This window comes from Giraffa tippelskirchi, chromosome 7 (genome assembly GCF_054371585.1).
Source record: "Giraffa tippelskirchi isolate mGirTip1 chromosome 7, T2T-mGirTip1v1.2.pri, whole genome shotgun sequence".
NCBI classification, from domain to species: Eukaryota; Metazoa; Chordata; class Mammalia; order Artiodactyla; family Giraffidae; genus Giraffa; species Giraffa tippelskirchi.
The window spans coordinates 60,017,609-60,030,557 of record NC_137281.1 but is presented as its reverse complement, the minus strand read 5'-3'; the positions used below and the strand labels follow the sequence as shown (position 1 = coordinate 60,030,557).

At 43.2% G+C, this 12,949-nt stretch overlaps 1 long non-coding RNA gene across 1 annotated transcript; it reads right to left on the bottom strand.

Moving 5' to 3' along the window:
• Positions 1–4,919: 4,919 nt before the first annotated feature.
• On the bottom strand, positions 4,920–12,590 carry LOC145513213 (uncharacterized). The gene is made up of 2 exons (XR_014059212.1): positions 12,353–12,590; positions 4,920–6,086 (listed from the first exon to the last, which is right to left on the bottom strand). It is a non-coding gene; the product is annotated as an uncharacterized LOC145513213 (long non-coding RNA).
• Positions 12,591–12,949: the final 359 nt, after the last annotated feature.

Here is a 12,949-nt window from a genome sequence, read left to right as displayed (position 1 = left end):
ATGAATATTGTTTTTGTTCAGTCGCTAAGTCATGTCCATTCTTTGTAACCCCATGGACTGCAGCACACCACGCTTCCCTGTATGTATATGTATATGTATGTGTGTATATGTATGTATATATATATATATATATATATATATATATGAATAATTACTAGAAACCAGGCAAGGTCAACAAAGGTCTGTCTAGTCAAGGCTATGGTTTTTCCAGTAGTCATGTATGGATGTGAGAATTGGACTGTGAAGAAAGCTGAGCACCGAAGAATTGATGCTTTTGAACTGTGGTGTTAGAGAAGACTCTTGAGAGTCCCTTGGACTACAAGGAGATCCAACCAGTCCATCCTAAAGGAGATCAATCCTGGGTGTTCATTGGAAGGACCAATGTTGAAGCTGAAACTCCAATACTTTGGCCACCTCATGCAAAGAGTTGACTCATTGGAAAAAACTCTGATGCTGGGAAGGACAGGGGCAGGAGGAGAAGGAGACGACAGAGGATGAGATGGCTGAATGGCATCACCGACTCGATGGGCATGGGTTTGTGTAGACTCCGGGAGTTGGTGATGGACCGGGAGGCCTGGCGTGCTGCGGTTCATGAGTTCACAAAGAGTCGGACATGACTGAGCGACTGAACTGAACTGAGGCAAGGTTTCATGACGGTGCTTAAACTTTAAGGAAATTTTACTATATGGTTAAATATGAACCAGATTTAGAAGTCATATAGGATTGATCCACGAGCCTTTTTCTTAAGACAGCACTGAACATGAGAAGCAAGGAGTTGATAGTCTTTCTTTGTGGAAGAGGGCTTCCCCAATGGCTCAGCAGGTAAAGAATCCACTTGCTATGCAGGAGACACAAGATATGCGAGTTCAAACCCTGGGTCAGGGAGATCCCCTGGAGAAGGAAATGGCAACCCACTCCAATATTCTTGCCTGTAAAATCCCATGGAAAGATGAGCCTAGTGGGCTACAGTCCATAGGGTCACAAAGAGTTGGACACAACTGAGCACAAGCACACATCTGTGTCTTTGTATTTCTTAGCAGAAGACATCTCTTAGCAGAAATCATTGCTTTTACAGAAAAGGGCCATGCTCTGGAATGCTAGAGTATCAAAGACATCTGCCCAGGATGAAAGCTGAGGGATGAAGGATGAGAGCTGAAGAATGAAAGAGGTTTTAGCAGTGGGAATTTTGATTCACTTTGATGGAGGAATTGAAAGAAAATCACTGGACCAGTGAAGAGGTCCTATAATATACAAGGAGGAGGATTTTTTTTTTTAATGACTTTTCACTGAAATAAATTCAGCACAAGGAATCAGATTTTCTTTTCCCTAAAAGATATTGCATAAATGAAACTAGAATATGTGATCTTGAAGAAGTAGCGATATGAGCATACAGTGAAGTCCAAACCTAGTGTGTGTTCAGTAAAGAGTTGATTAACTGAATACATGAATAAACAAGTAGTCTCAGAAGCTTTTCTCAAAGTCAACACCTCTTCAATTCTACTGTTTCTTTCCTCCTCTCTTCCTCTTCTCTCATGGTTCTTTTTCCCTCCTGATATTCTTTAACTGCAGTGTTTCCTTAGTTCTCACTTCCAGGAGAGACTTCTAGCCCATCCTGGCTTCTGAGCTTGTTATCATGGCCTAAGAAACTCATATTTTATGGTCTCTGGCTTCTCCCCTAGCTTCATCTGTTCCACCACACCTGTCTTGTTAGAACAGAGGTCAGTTACTTGCTCACTTCCTTCAGGTTTCTGTTCAAATAATATCATATCAAGGAACAGCAAATCTCCTATAAAACTAGCACACACTACCTACCTACCTCAGTCCCTATCTCTTTCCACCTTCTTCAAACCACTTTTCATACCATCTATTTCTAGTTTTAATTGTGTGTCTCCCTCCATTCAAATGTATGCTCCATGAGAGCAGGGCTTTTATTCTGCCACACTATAACTGAAGGTTCTAGAACAGTGCTCAATAAAGTTCTTTACAGTTATAGCTTTTGAATGAGTAAGATTTGTACTTAATAAATATTTACTGAATAAATTAATGAAAGGTTAAAATAAAACAGATGGCTTTTTATTGGTTAAAATAAAATAGAAACAACATTAAAAAAAAACAAACCTAAAATCAGAAACTTAGCTGAGTTAAAGAAAGATTCAGTTCACAGTTTGAAGTTACTTCCTGAACACCAGATTAAATGAGTGAGAAAACTCCACTTCCTCAACCAGGGATGGCAAATATGTGTCTCCTTCAGAGCCAGCTTTCCCTTGAGGGGTAGTGGGGATACTGGATGTGGCCTTTGTGAGAAAAGAAGGCCATGGTCAGCTCAGTGCCTGTCAGGAAGACCACAAAAAGGAGGATTGCCATCAGCTGCATGTGTCATTTTGGACCAAGTGGCATTTTACAGTTTCAAGAAAAATTAAACTGTACAAAAAATCTAGACAGGAAAAACACCTGTCTTCATCTATTTGGGTTGTCATAACAAAATACCACAGATGGGAGTGCTTAAACAACAGACAATTATTTCTCACAGCTCTGAAAATGAGAACTACAAAATCAAAATGTCAGAATGATAAGCTTCATCAGCAGGTGTCTCTTCTTGATTTGCAGGCAGCTACCACCTTGCTTTGTGCTCACATGACCTCTTTTTTGGGTACATACAGAGAGAGAAAGGAAGAGAGAGCGAAATCTCTGGTGTCTTTCTTATAAGGCCACTAATCCTATCATATTAAGGCCCAACCATTATGACCTCATTTAATGTAAGTTACTTTTCTAGAAGCTCCACTTCCAAATACAGCCACACTGGGAGTTAGGGCTTCAATAGATGAATTTGGGGGAACCCAAACATTATAAGCATATAGACAGGGAAAAAAAAGTAGTTTTAAAGGAATGGAAATCTTTCTGCCTCAGATTTCTCTGCAACACCAATTGCCTGTAAGCAATGGAATCCTGTCTTCTGAAAATTGAGAGGGAGAGAGGGGGTGGAGAAAGAGAAGCAGAGAGAGAGAAATGACAGTTATGTCTGTGCAGAACAGTTATGCAGTTTGAGGACTGAAGAAAGTTGAGCAAGGCAAGCCTGTGGAAGTCAGTTCAGTTCAGTTCAGTCGCTCAGTCGTGTCCGACTCTCTGCGACCCCATGAATTGCAGCACGCCAGGCCTCTATGTCCATCACAAACTCCCTGAGTCCACCCAAACCCATGTCCATCAAGTCGGTGATGCAATCCAACCATCTCATCCTCTGTCGTCCCCTTCTCCTCCCGCCCCCAATCCTACCCAACATTAGGGTCTTTTCCAATGAGTCAACCCTTCGCATGAGGTGGCCAAACTATTGGAGTTTCAGCTTCAACATCAGTCCTTCCAATGAACACCCAGGATTGATCTCTTTTAGGATGGACTGGTTGGATCTCCTTGCAGTCCAAGGGACTCTCAAGAGTCTTCTCCAACACCATAGTTCAAAAGCATCAATTCTGCGGCGCTCAGCTTTCCTTACCGTCCAACTCTCACATCCATACATGGCCACTGGAAAAACCATAGCCTTGACTAGATGGACTTTTGTTGGCAAAGGAATGTCTCTGCTTTTAAATATGCTATCTAGGTTGGCCATAACCTTCCTTCCAAGGAGTAAGCGTCTTTTAATTTCATGGCTGCAGTCACCATCTGCAGTGATTCTGGAGCCCAAAAAAAATAAAGTCTGACACTGTTTCCACTGTTTCCCCATCTATTTCCCATGAAGTGATGGGACCAGATGCCATGATCTTAGTTTTCTGAACGTTGAGTTTTCAGCCAACTTTTTCACTCTCCTCTTTCACCTTCATCAAGAGGCTCTTTAGCTCTTCTTCACTTTCTGCCATAAGGGTGGTGTCATCCACATATCTGAGGTTATTGATATTTCTCCCGGCAATCTTGATTCCAGCTTGTGCTTTCTCCAGCCCAGTGCTTCTCATAATGTACTCTGCATATAAGTTAAATAAGCAGGGTGAAAATATACTGCCTTGACGTACTCCTTTTCCTATTTGGAACCAGTCTGTTGTTCCATGTCCAGTTCTAACTGTTGCTTCCTGACCTGCATTCAGGTTTCTCAAGAGACAGGTCAGATGGTCTGGTATTCCCATCTCTTTCAGAATTTTCCACAGTTTATTGTGATCCACACAAAGGCTTTGGCATAGTCAATAAAGCAGAAATAGATGTTTTTCTGGAACTCTCTTGCTTTTTCGATGATCCAGTGGATATTGGCAATTTGATCTCTGGTTCCTCTGCCTTTTCTAAAACCAGCTTGAACATCTGGAAGTTCACGGTTCATGTATTGCTGAAGCCTGGCTTGGAGAATTTTGAGCATTACTTTACTAGCATGTGAGATGAGTGCAATTGTGCGGTAGTTTGAGCATTCTTTGTGGAAGTCAGGAGAAATAATAAGAGATTAAATCAGATACTAGAAAATTTGAAAGAGAAAACATTAAGATTATTTAGTAAGTTTGAGACTGACCCTTTGAAGAACCCAATAAATATATGAAACTTTAACAAATCTAATTAAGAAACATAGAAATAAAGATATTATAAATAAAATTGGTGTAACATACGCTGATGAAAGTTAATTAAAATTATGTGATAATATTAGGCATAGTTATATACTAATAAATTGCATCAAAATGTAAAAAATTAAACTTCATAGAAAATAACAAATTACAAAAAATAGCTCAACAGGAAGCAACACTTCAGAACAGACAATAACTATAGAAGAGATAAGAAAGTGCTGTCAACACACTGCCTTTGAAAGCGCTTGGGTGCCCTTTGGCTCTACTGGTAAATATTTTCTGAATTTGATGGAACAGATAATTTCCATACTATAAAACCTATGCCAGAATATAGAAAAAGAATACTCAGTTTATTTTATGAGGAAATGACTTAATCAAATTTAACAAAAATGGCATGAAAAATTTATTCATCAGCCCTTCCCAAAAATATAATTGGTAGTCTTTTGATAGTGCCTTGGAACTGTCATGGCCAATCTGGGTGTATCATATAGCTTGCAGACTGAGGATCAAGGTTTAGTTGAAGTCGACTTGTCTGCCATCTTGGACCCATTTGATTTTAATTGTTTTATGTTATGTCCTTGGGCTATGTCATTCTTTCAAAAGTTTTGCCCTGCCTCCTTCTCTCCCATTTCATACTCTATTTGCGAGCCCTGTCCAGTCCCACAATGTTGCATCTACAACATTCTGGTGGGGCAACCAGAGAATGGCTGACCCTTGGGAGGGAAATACTGTATAATATCCAATCCCTCTAGAGATTCAGGCCTTCATCTTCCATGTTTCCTACATGTGCAACAACAGCACCTCTCAGTGGAACTCTAGGGTGTGTGACAGACACACAATGCCTGCAAGAAGTCCATCTGCTGGTAGCATCCCTTCAAGGGCAACTGGGCTTCTAGGGACAATGTTTGCCACTTTGAGAGTTAGCTCTGCAGGCCATTCGGGCCAAAACCCTTACCACCCTTCTCCTAAAGCTGTGAATATACTCCCGTATCAAATCCCCACTCCACTTTTATTGAACATCTGGTCTGTTGCCTCCTAGCATTTTGTCCTTAAGCCACTTTGTCTCAATTCCTACAAACACAACTCTGAACCCTCTGTAGGCAGCATCACTCCACACAGCCCATTATAGATAATCCACTCCTTTATCAATATTTTTGTTATTGCCTAGAGTGAGTCTATGACAATGAAATGTTTCTCTTATGGAGGACTACGAGAGGAAATCAGTGACTTACATTCCCTCAGAGCGATAAGAGAATTAGGCTTGTGGCTATTTTGCCAGGTTCCCAGTCTCAGAGCACAGGCTTGGATTACTTCAGTGAAGTGAAGTCGCTCAGTTATGTCCAACTCTTTGTGACCCCATGGGCTGTAGCTTGCCAGGTTCCTCTGTCCATGGAATTTTCCAGGCGAGAATACTGGAATGCGTTGTCATTTCCTTCTCCAGGGGAATCTTCCCAATCCAGGGATTGAACCTGGTTGTCCCGCATTGCAGGCAGACTCTTTACTGTCTGAGACACCAGAGAAGCCTGGATTGCTTTACATCACGGTATCTATTTCCATCTGGGGTGGACAAAGAAGCCATGAGTTAAGATTACAACCCCTTAATCCTACCCAACATTAGTCGTGCTGGTGACTCGGGACACCCAACTCCAGCCTGGGGATCCCAGGAGGTCGACCTGCCTAAACCTGCCCAGGGACCCAATTCTTGGGAGGCTGACATGCCTCGACATGCCCTGTGATTTGATCTCCAGGAGGGTGACATGCTTCAACCTGCCTGGGGATCTGCACCCTGACCCGGGGATGCCTGGCTCTCAAGTTGCAACAGTACTGGGTAGGATAAGTTTCAGAAAGACTCAGTCCTAAAGAAGCCCACCCATGGAAACAGAAGGAAGCCTATTAGTTGTGGTGCTTTGCCTGGTCTCAGCAGTAACTCAGGAGCCCAACAAGAACCTGATTGCCTTTCTGGAAAGGCTAAACGAGGCCCTCCAAAAGTTTGCCAATCCGGACTCAGCCTCTTATGAGGGACAGGTGATTTTAAAAGACAAATTTCTGTCCCAATGTGCATCAGACATCAGGATAAAGTTACAACAGCTACAGCAGCAGAACCCTGCTGCCTCTTTAGATGAGATGGTCCAGACAGCCACCAACACCTTTTATAAACAAACAGGAGAGGGAGGCCAAGACCCAGGAAAGGAAGAGAGGAGAGACAAGTCATGCCCAGATGCTGGCCCCCCTCCAGGGAAATCCTATGGCAAACCCCGAGTCCTTGAACGACAAGGCATGAGAGGAATGCCTAATGTGTAGACAGGTGGGACATTGGGCCAAAGAGTGTCCAAACCATGGCAAGCTTCCTAAAACAGCTTGCTACAAATGCCATCAATTGGGACATTGGGCGGCACTCTGCCCTGGGGACTCAAGAGTCTCAAGGTCAAGTGCCAAATCTTCCATCACAATGGTTCAACAGGACTTAAGTGGCCTGCTCCAGCCAGCCCATCTGTCACAGATAACCATCACGGGGGTAGAGCCAAGGGTGCAACTAGATGGGGCAGATAGGTCTGAGAATTTCTTGGTTGACACAAGGGCTACCTACGCTGTCCTGACCTCCTGCTCTGGAGCCTTCTTCTCTCAAACCTGTACCATTTGGGTGCTACAGGAAAAACAATTACAAAAAATTCACCCAAGCACTTCTTTGTTACTGGGATGGAAAAATATTTTCCCACCAGTTTCTGATGGTCCCTGAGAGTCCTACTCCTTTATTGGGAAGAGATATACTCACTAAACTGGGGACCACCTTTGTGATGGGAAGCTTTTCAGCCCTAGAGCTCTACAGCTGCTTGTTACTACTGAGGAACACATTATGCCCACTCCAATAGGGAGGGACCAAAGACTATGGGGGACTCGAGAAGAAAAGCAACAAATAACCTGGATAATATTACCTCAGGGGCTCAGAGATAACCCCCATCTGTTTGGATAGGCTCTTAGCTGGGATCTCCTAGATCTGGACCTGGGGCCTAATGGGAAAATATTTGAATATTGAATAGAATATTGAATAGATGACCTACTAATCTGCTCCCCAAATGAGGAAAACACCCAACAACATGCAATTCAGGTTCTAAACTTTTTGGCAGAGAAGGGATATAAAGCTTCCCATGCTAAGGCACAGATGGTCCAGAAAAAGGTCCTCCATGACTCAGAAAAAATTGTGAGATTTCCTGGGGCATTATAACTGGGTATTGTAGAATATGGATAAACAACTATGGCCTAATTGCCCAGCCTTTATATGAAAGCTTAAAGGAACAGGATTATCCAATTCCATTGACGATGGGAACTCCTCAAAATGAGGCAGAGGCTACACTAAAACAAGTCGTAACTCAAGCACCTGCCTTGAGGTTGCCAGACCCAGAAAAATCATTCCAACTGTATGTCCATGAAATGGAAGGAATAGCCTTGGAAGTGTTAATTCAAAGGTTGGGACCTAAGCCCCAGCCAGTAGCTTACTTGTCCAAGAGGCTTTATCCAGCTGCCAAGAGGATTTACCTCCCTGCCTTTGAAATCTTGCAGCTATTGCAGTCTTAATGGAAGATGCTTTAAAACTCTCTCTTGAATAGAACTGCTATATGACCCAGAAATCCCACTTCTGGGCATACACACTGAGGAAACCAGAATTGAAAGAGACACGTGTACCCCAATGTTCATTGCAGCACGTTTATAATAGCCAGGACATGGAAGCAGCCTAGATGCCCATCAGCAGACGAATGGATAAGGAAGCTGTGGTACATATATACAATGGAATATTACTCAGCCATTAAAAAGAATACATTCGAACCGGTTCTAATGAGGTGGATGAAACTGGAGCCTATTATACAGAGTGAAGTAAGCCAGAAAGAAAAACACCAATACAGTATACTAACACATATATATGGTATTTAGTTACCTGGTAAAGATAACCCTGTATATGAGACATCAAAAGAGACACAGATAAATAGAACAGTTAGAACAGCATTATGGACTCTGTGGGAAAGGGTGAGGGCGGGATGATATGGGAAAATGGCACTGAAGCATGTAAATTATCATATGTGAAATGAACCGCCAGTCCAGGTTCGATGCATGATACAGGGTGCTCGGGGCTGGTGCACTGGGATGACCCAGAGGGATGGGATGGGGAGGAAGGTGGGAGGGGGGTTCTGGAAGGGGAAAACATGTACACCCATGGTGGATTCATGTCAATGTATGGCAAAACAAATACAATATTGTAAAGTTAAAAAATAGATAAATAGACTAATTGAAAAAAAAAAAACAACTCTCTCTTGGGGGCAATCTATTTTTACCAGTCACTGAGTGAAACAGCTCCTGAATGGGAGAGGCCATTTATGGATGTCTGATCAAAGGATCTTCAGATATCAAGTAGTGCTAATGAAAAACCCAGGCCTGATTACATCTTGTGAGGTTCTTAACCCAGCCACCCTCCTGCCTACCCCCAAGGGATCTCTCCCATTTCACTCTTGCCTAGAAACTTTGGGCCTGAGAGGGATTGTCAGAAGATTCTCTGACCTATCCTGAGGAAATCTGGTACACTGATGGAAACAGCTTTGTCTTCAATGGAAAAAAGAAGAGCCGGATATGTAGTTGTCTCCAATTTTGAGACCATAGAGGCTAAACCTTTACCACCAGGTACTTCAGCCCAATTGGCTGAGCTCATGGCTCTGATTTGAGCTGTAGAGCTGGGAAAGGAAAAAGGGTAGCCATTTACACTGACTCCAAGTATGCCTTTCTGGTGCTACATGCACATGCTGCTATTTGGAAAGAAAGAGGCTATTTGACCACCTAAGAATCCCCAATCAAGTATGGTGACCAAAATTTTAGGCTATTGGAGGCAGTTCATCTGCCCACTGAGATTTCAATCTCCTGTTGTAAAGGACATCAAAAAGAGAATACAGAAGTGGCACAAGGGAACCAAGCAGCCAATCAGGCTGCTAAGAGAGCAGCATTACAGAACAGTGATCTAACAGGGGTTGCCACCTTAGTTCCACAGACTAATTTGCCAGAATATCCTTCATATACTATAGGTGAGACTCTTAAAGCTAAGAGTAAAGATCTTTGAAGGCTTTCAAAAAGATCATATGGGGTGGTTCCAAAAGGAGGTACTCCTTTTTCTGCCTGGGAACCTCCAGTGGAAATTGGTTAACTCCTTACATGCCACCTCTCATTTAGGGGACCGCTGCTAAGTCGCTTCAGTCGTGTCTGACTCTGTGCGACCCCATAGACGGCAGCCCACCAGGCTTCCCCATCCCTGGGATTCTCCAGGCAAGAACACTGTAGTGGTTGCCATTTTCTTCTCTAATGCATGAAAGTGAAAAGTGAAAGTGAAGTCGCTCAGTCATGTCCAACTCTTAGCGACCCCATGGACTGCAGCCTACCAGGCTCCTCCATCCATGGGATTCTCCAGGCAAGAGTACTGGAGTGGGGTGCCATTGCCTTCTCCATTTAGGGGGACAAGGTCCTCCAAAGATTACTAGAAAGATCCTTCAGAGGAACAGGCCTCCAAATGACTGTAAGGCAAGTGGTCTCCTCTTGTCCCACTTGCCAGTTAAACAACCCCCAAAGAGCTTGAAGACTCCAGCTGGCCCAGCCCATCCAACAGCATCGGACCTACCCAGGAGAGGACTGGCAGATGGACTTCACCCAGATGCCAGTTTCTCAAGGATACAAGTATCTCCTAGTCATGATAGATACACTCACAGGATGGATTGAAGGCTTTCCTACCTGGCCTGAGAAGGCTGAGGAAGTAACCAAAAAAAAAAAAAACTGCTCCATGAAATCATTCTGAGATTTGTCACTACAAAGTGACAATGGGACGTCATTTACTTCTAAAGTCGCCCAAAGGGTCTCTAAACCATTGGGCATTACTTGTTACCTCCATTGTGCCTGCAGGCCTCAGTCTTTAGGAAAAATTGAGTCAACAAAGCTTGGCAGGGTTTGTACTCCAAAATAGACAGGAGATAGATCTCCTAATAGATTTCCTGACTGCTGAACAAGGAGGGACTTGAGCCGGAGGGACTTGAACAAAGAGGGACAAGACGAAACAACACATCTCATCTTGAATGAGACGTGTTGTTTCCAGGTAAATACCTCTAGCCACGTTGAAGAAAATTTCACAGTCCTCAAGGAAAACATTCAGATCCTACAGGACCTCAAAGAACGAGCTGGAGCGTCCTCAGGGTGAGGACTCTTGAGAGTCCCTTGGACTGCAAGAAGATTAAACAAATCAATCCTAAAAGAAATCAATCCTGAATATTCATTAGAAGGACTGATGCTGAAGCTAAAGCTCCAATTCTTGGGCCACCTGATGCAAAGAACTGACTCATTAGAAAAGACCCTGATGCTGGGAAAGATTGAAGGCAGGAGGAGAAGGGGATGACAGAGGATGAGATGGTTGGATGGCATCACTGACTCAATGGATATGAGTTTGAGGAAGCTCTGTGAGTTGGTGATGGACAGGGAAGCCTGGCGTGCTGCAGTCCATGGTGTCTCAAAGATTTGGATGTGACTAAGCAACTGAATTGAACTGAACTGAACTGAAAAGGTTCCAAGTCAAACTCCTGGTTCCTCTCTGAAACCTGCCTCTACCATACCCTATCTTTTCAATAAATGGCACCACCATTTACCCAATTGTTCAGGCCAAAGACCTACAGGTCCACATTTAAATCTGGAATATAGCCACTCCTCTTTATTCCTGGTTAATTTAAGTTTCTTGCCTTGCAGTGAAAGAATTTGGAGATTAAGTAAGGAGGTTAAGAAAGTAAGGTGTGGGGCTTCCTTGGCAGCTCAGTGGTTAAAACTCCACACTTCCAATGCAAGAGACACGTGTTCAATCCCTGGTCAGACAACTAAGATCCTGCATTCCACCTGGCATGGCAAAAAAAAAAAAGTAAGTAAAGTAAGAATTTATTTAAGCAAGGATACGGTATCAGAGACAAAGTGGGCACACAGGCAAGTTAGGAGCCACTGCCCTGGATTTCTTTGGAAAGTCAGTATTGAGGCATACAAATGAAGGGGCAGAATATTCACTGGGGAAGGAGAAGTTTGGGGATTGTATATTCCGATTTTTATCCCAGCTCCATCTTCCCAAAGGGAGGAGGGATTTTTGTCCTTATTTAGCTTTGTTCAGAAGTGTCATTGTTACCAAGTCCAAGCAAACTCTGCTTGCCACACAACAGGCCAATAAATCAGAGAGATTGTTGAGGCAAGTAAGAGACTTTAATTGCGGAGCTGGCAGACTGAGAAGATGGCAGGCTAGCACCTCTAAATAACCATCTTATTGGGGTCTGGATGCCAGGTTCTTTTATAGATCAGAGAGAAAGAAGCAATGAGGAGTTAAAGTCAAAAGGCAGAATAGAAAGAGAGAGGCAGTAACGTAAAGGGAAAAGGTCTTCAGTCTTGTAAAACCTCTCCAAGGGAATGGCCTGCCTATGGAAATGGTGTGTTAATCTCTCCTACTAACAGGTGGGCAGGGAAAAACGATGCCTCTATGAGCTGAACAAAGGCATTTTACAACCCAGTTCATATTTAAGAACCTTAAAAAAAGAAAAAAATTAGAGAGTCAAGGTCCTCCAGGCAAACAATTAAGTATGATTATAATAGCAAGAGCAAAGAAAAGCAAGTCAAAGAAACAGTTTCCAACATAGACTCAGAATTGGCTTTCTCCTTGCAACATCATGGGGACGGTGCATCATAGGTACTTTTCATCTGTAAGACTGATGTTATTGCTCATTATAATGAAAACATAATGAGCAAAGGGCTACATTTTGACTCCCATCTTTCCCTACCTTTCTCTGTCTGCTTCCAGGACACTAATGATGCAAAAGGTTTCCTGTCAGCCTGGAGATTCCTGCTTTTCTTTGTCTGCCAATGGACCCTCACTGTTTAAAGATTTACTGCCATCTGGCCCTTGCCTCCATTTCTCTGCTCATATCTAGCTACCTGGCTGCTGTAACATCACCAACTCTTTTTTTACAGTTAGGGTCCACAAGGGGCTCATAGCATATAGTTTAAAAATGGCCCAGTGTGGTTACCTGACATACAAGGGATGACGTCACAGTGGCCACATTGCCCTGGTGAGTATCCTGTTTTTCCCTGCTGGTGCCAGTTTCTCAAGACCACATGATCTCATCATGAGACCTCATCAAGTACGTGACCACAAGACCCTAGCTGTGGGCTAAAGATAAACTAAGGCCCCCACCCTTCGGGGCACAATTTCCCATCTCTAGGGTATAAGAAGGGTTGGCTGTAAAGGGCAAGCACTAGTTTTTCTCTAAAGCCAGTCACTTTCTTTCTTTCTTCCTGTAATCTTTCTCTGCCTGAATGACTGGTCGGCTCTCTTTTTCTCCTCACTCAGCTTACAGTTATTACCCACATCCAAGACA